This window comes from Brassica napus, unplaced genomic scaffold (genome assembly GCF_020379485.1).
Source record: "Brassica napus cultivar Da-Ae unplaced genomic scaffold, Da-Ae ScsIHWf_1351;HRSCAF=1925, whole genome shotgun sequence".
Lineage (NCBI taxonomy): Eukaryota > Viridiplantae > Streptophyta > Magnoliopsida > Brassicales > Brassicaceae > Brassica > Brassica napus.
This window is the reverse complement of record NW_026014768.1, coordinates 222,501-232,251: the sequence shown is the minus strand read 5'-3', so window position 1 is coordinate 232,251 and position 9,751 is coordinate 222,501. Positions and strand designations below refer to the sequence as shown.

At 48.6% G+C, this 9,751-nt stretch overlaps 1 non-coding gene across 1 annotated transcript; it reads left to right on the top strand.

Annotated features, from left to right (window-relative positions):
- Nucleotides 1-7,292: 7,292 nt before the first annotated feature.
- On the top strand, nt 7,293-7,448 carry LOC125597003. Its single transcript, XR_007331386.1, has one exon. It is a non-coding gene; the product is annotated as a 5.8S ribosomal RNA (ribosomal RNA).
- The last annotated feature ends 2,303 nt before the right edge of the window (nt 7,449-9,751 follow it).

Here is a 9,751-nt window from a genome sequence, read left to right as displayed (position 1 = left end):
TATGAAAGGAAAATGATATACATATGGCCTTTCTCGGCTCATGCACAATCCAAAATCCTTTTACCTTATAGGCAATAGTACCAAGTCCATATTCTGGACTGACAAAGCTCATTAGATCTTAATTCAATCAACCAACCATCCTCACATGACTTGGAACTGATGAGTCATCATCTGGTCTGATCGGCCTTGGGACTTAACCCAGACAACAGATATGATTTGTTCATACCAACCGATGCATTCATTAATCAGGTTAGGACCGACACCTTGAACCATCATTCAGAGGTCAGGTCGTCCATACTCAACCATGATCAGATTTTACATGGCCCTTCCTCGAACAATCACACTTAGGCTCAGTATCTATGGTCTACGACACATAGTACTAGCCACACACTTCGTCATGACTCTCAGTCAATCTCGAAGCTATCAACACCAAGGTTGATATCTAGAAGCATCACATCAATACTCGTACTCCAGCAACGTGACTATCCATACTAGTGTTAGGCCATCGAACCATCGTTATGAAACATGATCCGACCATTAGACTTGATAAGCGATCGTCCACTTAGCATGTACTGATATAACCGGCCTTCCATTGCCATCATGTGGGTCTACGCCCTACATAAGGCATATGGCACCTATCCTACTCACCAACCCGAGGTTGATTGTAAGATATCCTACTTAGCCTTTGCGGCTAGAACCATCCAACCATATCCGGATCGTCCATAGTCCCGTCTAACTGTCTGGTTGAGATCTAGGTGCGATCGGCCAGTTATAAGTCCGGCCCAAAGGCTCACGGACCTTCTTACCTGATCAAACCCAAAGCCAGGATCCATACCACAGAGTAAGGCCCAATCCCAATTCAGATTGCCTTGCAACCGATCAGACCTTGCTACGCAACACTCCGGTTAAACTAACCGTCTGTCCGTTCGACTATGCAGCCGCGGACTGTCCACTTGGTTCGGCCTAAGCCTTGAACCATTGGCACCGTTTGGAACCCACACCCTTTGGGAACTAGTACCCTTTGGACACACGTGCCTCTTGGCAACTCATGACCCTTGGCAACTCGCACCCATTCAGATGTTCCAACCGTTCGACCTAACTGTCCGTATGGACTGTCTGGTCCGTGCGTGTGTCCGGCCTATGGCCAAAGGATCACGCCTTAACCTACACAAGTCATGAACCATTGTGACTGTTCAGGGAAGGGTTGCAACCATTCAGAACAGAACAGAACCTCCCCTATCCAATTGGATCACCTGAGGCCGGTATAGACCATGCGCGCGCCTAACTCGACGGTTATGGACAGCAACCGCATTACTCAACCAGAACCACGGTTATAACCAATCCCAACATATCCACAAGGCCACGCCTGTAACACCCCCGAACTGTCCTAGACATATGGTCGATCAACCGGCCAACAATCAAACAAGAACATGACCGATCGACCGTCCAATACCCAGGGTTGGAAATGAAAGGCCAACCTGCCAGCCAACAATCAATCAAGAACATGACTGACCGTCCAACCCAACACCATGGTCCGGAAGCGCTACGTGACGGGCTAGGGACAATCTGGTCAGAGTCACAAACTTTACTCCACGACCTAGACCATTTTATCCACTAACTCGTCCCGCTGCGTCAAGGCATAAGGCTTTGCAACCCGTACCTAGAGTTAACGTTTTCTTTTAGATCAAGGCCTAAGGCTTTTCAACCCGTACCTCGACCTAACGTTGTGTTAGACCGGACTAGTCAAATATCAGAGTACTCATGGAGCGCATATAAAACAATTACTTTTATTAATTCAAGAAATATTCATGCATTGAATAATTCAAGACTGGGCCCGGCCTAATGCCACATCGAGTCAACATAACACAGTTCATAGTACCGTTTACAAAAGGCATGAAAATCTACACCGGCGGTCCTAATGTCCAGCACCAAGCTATCCGATCATCCTTACCTAAAGCGACCTGCTAAAAGGACAACAGAGTTGGATGAGTAATCTAGTATTACTCAGTGAGCTGGAGGCCTCTACCCGCAACCTAGACTCTACCCAGACAACCCAAAATAACAATCATTCTAGCCCTAGCATGCAATAAAAGCTAAGGCTAAGCAAACCGTTACTAAGTTAGACTTGGCCTCCTGCCATGATCTAGCTTCAAGTAACGGGAACCTGCATTAAAACAAGTCAACAAACAATCCCTAGTTAACCATATATACGCCTGACTTCAATACTCATGTAGTGTTAGACACTTAGACTATGCAAGTATCATTAATCGATCGACCAACAATCAAACAAGAACATGATCGGCCAACCAATGATACCGCATAGCTTTAATATCCACCACCCTTCACAAGCAATCACTCAAACACATACATGCCAACATCAGGCCTACAATAACCAAATACACACCAAGCCTAATCCGGTACCTAAACCGGACTTATGACTTAATGTCAGAACCTGCAAGCAAATCAGTCAACCACAAACACAATCACAATAATAAGACTACGAGTATCTACGACTCGATCTAACTCGTAACACCGTATATCGGTGCTACACTGACTCGAGGGTTCCATAACCCTCTACGACACTCTAACACAACACTCTAACCTGGGCCCTGGTGACTTCGTGTTCCTCCTCTCTATCGGCAATATCCTATCTCCCTACCACAAAGGCCAGAAGAAGGAACTTTCAACCGACCACGGCCCACAGTCATTCAGGTCACTGCCACATTACACCGTCGTGTAATCACTCAGCCATAGGCCATGACCCCGTCTATCTGAGTCTTCCCGATCCAGCTAATAAGGGGTTTCCTTGAACCCGCTGAATACGAGGGCGAGGAAACACTAGTCCACCCCAAACATGCCTAGCATGGGCAGGTTTCGCACCTGCTATTGGCACAACACTCAACACACAATCCCTAGGAAAAACCTAAGGGACAAGACTCCTATCTAAAACTAAGCAATACTTAGGAGTCTACGACACTAACCACTAGTACTAGTAGTCCGGCCTATATGGCATAGGACCCGTAGTACCAACATCACAACCAAGAGATTGGCCTATATGGCCAAAGATCCCCTAAACAACAATAACTAAACAACTCAACCAGTTAGTCACTCCCTTACCAAGAGATGACTAACCTCAATCAACAAGATTAATTAAACGAGCAAGCATTTAATTAAATCTACTCAATCAATCTACTCAATCAAACCGTTACCCAGATAGTTCGGCCTCCTGCTACGACACTATCTTTAAAGATAACGGGAACCTGCACTCAACCATATCAACACGCAAGAATATAAATCATGATGCATCCTAGTCCTAGTCAGGTTATTATCTCAGTCTTAATTTCATTCATCTCAGTTTAGCCCTTGCTAAACTAAGTTCTGTTCCATAAATAACCCTAAGGACTCTACCATGCAACAGCGTTAGCATTCTAATCTATATGCGACTCGATCTTCCCTAAGTTCCAAGTGGAACTGATAACACTGAGTCCTATTCTTAGTCCTAATCAGGTTATTAACTCAGTCTTAATTCCTTTCATCTCAGCTTAGCCCGTGCTAAACTGAGTCCGGTTCCATAAATAAAATAGCCCTAAGGACTCTACCATTCAATAGCGTGATCATTCTAATCTATATGCAGACTCGATCTACCCTCAATTCCAAGTGGAATTCACACAAAACCAACTCACAAAACTACCCTAAATTCCAAGTGGAATTCAAACAAACCAACTCACAGTGTTCTAGGCGAGAAGCTGCTGGTTGATCGGAGAGGACTTGGCCAAAACCAAAGGGACGCCTTGACTGGACTGGACTGAACTGGCCTCGACTTGGACAGACCCTCGGCTTGATCATGAAGACACTAACAGGTCTGGACGGACTGCTCTGAACAGAACCTTCTTTAGCTCCTCGACAGTTCTTCGGACTTTCCGGCGGAGCATCGAGCAGAACTTCGACTGATCTGAATCCGTGGAACTGAAATAATCTTGGACAGCACCTCCACTTAATTGTAGGAGAATATGACTGGCTTGGACGAATTGAATTGGACAGAGCTTCCGCGTCACAATCGTAGAGAATCGCCGATTGGACAGAACTGGCCTTCTCGGTCTTCAGAATCGATCAAACTCTAGATCGAACACTCTCTTTCTCTCTCTCTCTCTCTCTCTAACCACGTTGACTTCATTCCCATCTGAGCTGATCTTAATTTGATTGACCATCAGTTGGACAGAACCTTCCCAAGGTGCTGACTCGAAATCAGTAGAGAACTGACCTCAAAAACTCTCTAAAACTCTCGATATAGCTCGGAATCACTTGCTTTCTTTTTCTACTTTTCTCTTATGTTTTTAACTGGCTTTGAACAGGTCTGGACGTCCTCAAATGAGCTGGGGTCGTGTCCGATTTATAGAATACAGCAGCCAATCAGATTCAGGTTGGTGGCCGCCCGTGTGTCCCTCCGCATGGCTCCGGACGCATGCACGGCGACACCTCGTGCTCCACATGTCCTTAAGCATGGCCAGGACTCATGCAGGGCGCCACCACTCCTCCCAGATGTCAGGCTGCATGACTGGAACTCATGTAAGGCGCCACAGCATCACACACATGGCTGGCCGCATGCTTTGGTTGCATGCGTCGCGACATCTCGTGCTTGGCCTCTCCACCTCGTGCTTCTATGTGTCTGGCTGCATGGACTGCTTCCATGCACGTCTACACCTCCTCCTTGTGTTGACACTGATCTTGTTAGATGGTTGACACCACGTTCTGAACCCATGCAACAAGCCACCTCGAGCTTCTCGGTCCATTCGCCTGATTTCGATCGTTCCGGTGAATTTTCGTCCCGCGATCAATCCCAAATATTTTTCTACAGCCTCTCTTATGCTCAGAACAATTTTAATAAACTCCACTTGATCTCTGAAGTTGGCTGAAAATATGTCCTGCGTCTCCGGCTTCCTCGAAAAATTTCATAATATCGAAATCAGGATTTTCGTCCAATTTCGGATTTTCCCATCGTGCTTCAATCCCGTCGTGCTTGCTTCCCGTCGTGCTTACTTCCCGTCGTGCTTAATTCCCATCATGTTTCCAATGTCTTCTAAATAATATTCCGCTGATACGAAGTGTTGCGGAAAACTTTGTGCTGAAGAAACGTCATTCTTCCAAAACGTCGAGCTTCTAAACCGTCGTGCTTCCAAAAATGTTATGCTTCGAAAACGTCTGTCTCATCAATGTAAGACATCTTCTAACTATGGTCGAGCAACTTATTCGACTCATAGTTAACTCACGATCACTTCTTCGCCCACTTCGTACTTCAAAACTTCTCGATCGCCCGCGACTCGACCACTGCAAAGGTACTCGACCATTCTCTCTCCTTTTTTTTAACGGGTTTCTACAACGCCAATCTACAGAATAAGTAGAAGAAGAATTAGATGAAAAGAATAAGAAGAATAGGACACAATCCAAACGCCCATGGCTTGACCGGTTCGGACTGCCCGATGGTCTTAGCCGATGAGTCGGTGGTTACCCCACTGACCCTATTGGATTGAACCACGGCTTTGGAGTCCTTCTCCAGACCTTTCTCTATACCCTGGGTTTTCATAACAACACGGTCTCCTCTCTCCTAAACCGTTCTCCTTGCCGGAGCTACTAAACCACCACAACCAACCCTTTTCCGGCTGATCTCTCTCTCTCTCCCTTTCTATTTGGCCTCTGCCTTTGGTTTCTCACGAAACTGATTGAATGCCTTGATCTCTGGTCGTGCATCCTTTATATAGGCAACCAAAGGTCATGTGCGAAGAGTCACATTCCTTCGAAGCATCCTTCTGGGACAGATCTTAGCCATCGATTACAATCAATGGTCCAGATCGTACTTGTTCGGATATAGAAGGCTCCAGACCTTCTAGGCACGTCCAACCCAAGCCCAGACTTGGTACTCAAGCCCACGGCCTGCCCACAAGAGCCCAACGACTCATGGACCACATGGCCGGACCTCATGGCCCGCCACTGACCCGGACTCGGACCATCGGCCCAAAACCCGAACAGTCCGTCAAGCTGAGATGAGCTGACTCCCAGCTGCCTCAGCTGATTGAGTGAGTAGCCCAGCTAGTGGAGCTGACCTAGTAGTGGCCGACCTGGAGTGAGCTTAACCTAGCTTCGTTGAGCTAGTCGAGCAACCCGTTCACTTCGTCCAACTATCGTCTTACTCGTACTAGCTGACTTCTCTCTCTTATAAGGTTAAGTCTCAGCATCCTGACATCCTTAACCTTCTATCTTGGCCATGGAACGCCTTCCTTAAGGTCCTAAGACCGGCTGGTTCGTTTCCTCGAACCATGGCTTTCCCGACAATCCTATCCAGGACTGGGGACGTGACAGTATGGTCGCAAGGCTGAAACTTAAAGGAATTGATGGAAGGGCACCACCAGGAGTGGAGCCTGCGGCTTAATTTGACTCAGCACGGGACCAGGTCCAGACATAGTAAGGATTGACAGACTGAGAGCTCTTTCTTGATTCTATGGGTGGTGGTGCATGGCCGTTCTTAGTTGGTGGAGCGATTCGTCTGGTTAATTCCGTTAAAGAATAAGACCTCAGCCTGCTAACTAGCTACGTGGAGGCATCCCTTCACGGCCGGCTTCTTAGAGGGACTATGGCCGTTTAGGGCAAGGAAGTTTGAGGCAATAACAAGTCTGTGATGCCTTTAGATTTTTTGGGCAGCACACGCGCTACACTGATGTATTCAACGAGTTAACACCTTGGCCGACAGGCCCGGGTAATCTTTAAAATTTCATCGTGATGGGGATAGATCATTGCAATTGTTGGTCTTCAACGAGGAATTCCTAGTAAGCGCGAGTCATCAGCTCGCGTTGACTACGTCCCTGCCCTTTGTACACACCACCCGTCGCTCCTACTGATTGAATGATCCGGTGAAGTGTTTGGATCGCGGCGACGTGGGTGGTTTGCCGTCTGCGACATCGCGAGAACTCCACTAAACCTTATCATTTAGAGGAAGGAAAAGTCGTAACAAGGTTTCCCGTAGGTGAACCTGCGGAAGTCGTACCATGAAAACAAAACGACCTAAGAACGATGAAATATCACTCTTTGTAGGCCGGTTTCTTACTGTGCCTGCCGATTCCGTGGTTATGCGTTCATCCATGCCCAAGACATCAGTTTTGGTTGGATCGTACTTATAGCTTCGGGATATCACCAAACCCCGGCAAGAAAAGTGTCAAGGAAAATGCAACTAAACAGCCTGCTTTCGCCAACCCGGAGACGGTGTTTGGTCGGAAGCAGTGCTGCAATGTAAAGTCTAAAATGAGTCTCGGTAATGGATATCTCGGCTCTTGCATCGATGAAGAACGTAGCGAAATGCGATACTTGGTGTGAATTGCAGAATCCCGTGAACCATCGAGTCTTTGAACGCAAGTTGCGCCCCAAGCCTTCTGGCCGAGCGCACATCTGCCTGGGTGTCACAAATCGTCATCCCCCCCATCGTCTCGAGGATATGGGACGGAAGCTGATCTCCCATGTGTTACCGCACGCGGTTGGCCAAAATCCAAGCTAAGGACGCCAGGAGCATCTTGACATGCGGTGGTGAATTCAATTCTCGTCATATAGTAAGACGTTCCGGTCCAAAAGCTCTTGATGACCCAAAGTCCACAACGCGACCCTAGGTCAGGCGGGATCACCAGCTGAGTTTAAGCATATCAATAAGCGGAGGAAAAGAAACTAACAAGGATTCCCTTAGTAACGGCGAGCGAACCGGGAAGAGCCCAGCTTGAAATTCGGACGTCTTTGGCGTTCGAATTGTAGTCTGGAGAAGCGGCCTCAGAGATGGATCGGGCCCAAGTTCCCTGGAAAGGGGTGCCAGAGAGGGTGAGAGCCCCATCGTGCCCGGACCCTGTCGCACCACGAGACCTGTCGCACCACGAGGCGCTGTCTACGAGTTCGGTTGTTTGGGAATGCAGCCCCAATCGGGCGGTAAATTCCGTCCAAGGCTAAGTATGGGTGAGAGACCGATAGCGAACAAGTACCACGAGGTAAAGATGAAAAGGACTTTTAAAAGAGAGTCAAAGAGTGGTTGAAATTGTCGGGAGGGAAGCAGATGGGGGCCGGCGATTCATCCCAGTCGGATGTGGAATGGTGGAATCCAAGCCGCCAATCGATTCGGGCCGTGGACCGACGTGGAATATGGTGGTGACCTAAGCCCAGGCTTTTGTTACGCCCGTGGAGACGTCGCTGCCTTAATCGTGGTCTACAGCACGCGCCTCACGGCGTGCCTCGGCATCTGCATGCTCACGGCGTCGGCGTGTGGGCTCCCCAGTCGACCCGTCTTGAAACACGGACCAAGGAGTCTGACATGTTTGCGAGTCAACGGGTGAGTAAACCTGTAAGGCCCATGGAAGCTGATTGGCTGGATCCCTCACGGGTGCACAGCCGACCGACCTTGATCTTCTGAGAAGGGTTCGAGTGTGAGCATGCCTGTCGGGACCCGAAAGATGGTGAACTATGCGTGAGCGGGGCGAAGCCAGAGGAAACTCTGGTGGAGACCCGCAGCGATACTGACGTGCAAATCATTCGTCTGACTTGGGTATAGGGGCGAAAGACTAATCAAACCATCTAGTAGCTGGTTCCCTCGGAAGTTTCCCTTAGGATAGCTGGAGCTCGGGTAAAGCCAATGATTATAGGCATCGGGGACGCAATGTCATTAACATATTCTCAAACTTTAAATAGGTAGGCGGGGTGGCTGCTTTGTTGAGCCATCCCACGAAATCGAGAGCTCCAAGTGGGCCATTTTGGTATGCAGAACTGGCGATGCGGGATGAACCGGAAGCCGGGTTACGGTGCCCAACTGCGCGCTAACCTAGAACCCACAAAGGGTGTTGGTCGATTAAGACAGCAGGACGGTGGTCATGGAAGTTGAAATCCGCTAAGGAGTGTCTAACAACTCACCTGCCGAATCAACAAGCCTCGAATATGGATGGCGCTGAAGCGCACGACCTATACCCGGCTGTCGGGGCAAGAGCCAGGCCTCGATGAGTTGGAGGGCGCGGTGATCGCTGCAAAACCTAGGGCACAAGCCCGAGCGGAGCGGCCGTCGGTGCAGATCTTGGTGGTAGTAGCAAATATTCCAATGAGAACTTTGAAGGCCGACGAGGGGAAAGGTTCCATGTGAACCGCACTTGCACATGGGTTAGTCGATCCTAATAGTCGGGGGAAACCCGTCTGATAGCGCTTATGCACGAACTTTGAAAGGGGATCCGGTTAAAATTCCGGAACCATGGCTTTCCCGACAATCCTATCCAGGACTGGGGACGTGACAGTATGGTCGCAAGGCTGAAACTTAAAGGAATTGATGGAAGGGCACCACCAGGAGTGGAGCCTGCGGCTTAATTTGACTCAGCACGGGACCAGGTCCAGACATAGTAAGGATTGACAGACTGAGAGCTCTTTCTTGATTCTATGGGTGGTGGTGCATGGCCGTTCTTAGTTGGTGGAGCGATTCGTCTGGTTAATTCCGTTAAAGAATAAGACCTCAGCCTGCTAACTAGCTACGTGGAGGCATCCCTTCACGGCCGGCTTCTTAGAGGGACTATGGCCGTTTAAGGCAAGGAAGTTTGAGGCAATAACAAGTCTGTGATGCCTTTAGATTTTTTGGGCAGCACACGCGCTACACTGATGTATTCAACGAGTTAACACCTTGGCCGACAGGCCCGGGTAATCTTTAAAATTTCATCGTGATGGGGATAGATCATTGCAATTGTTGGTCTTCAAC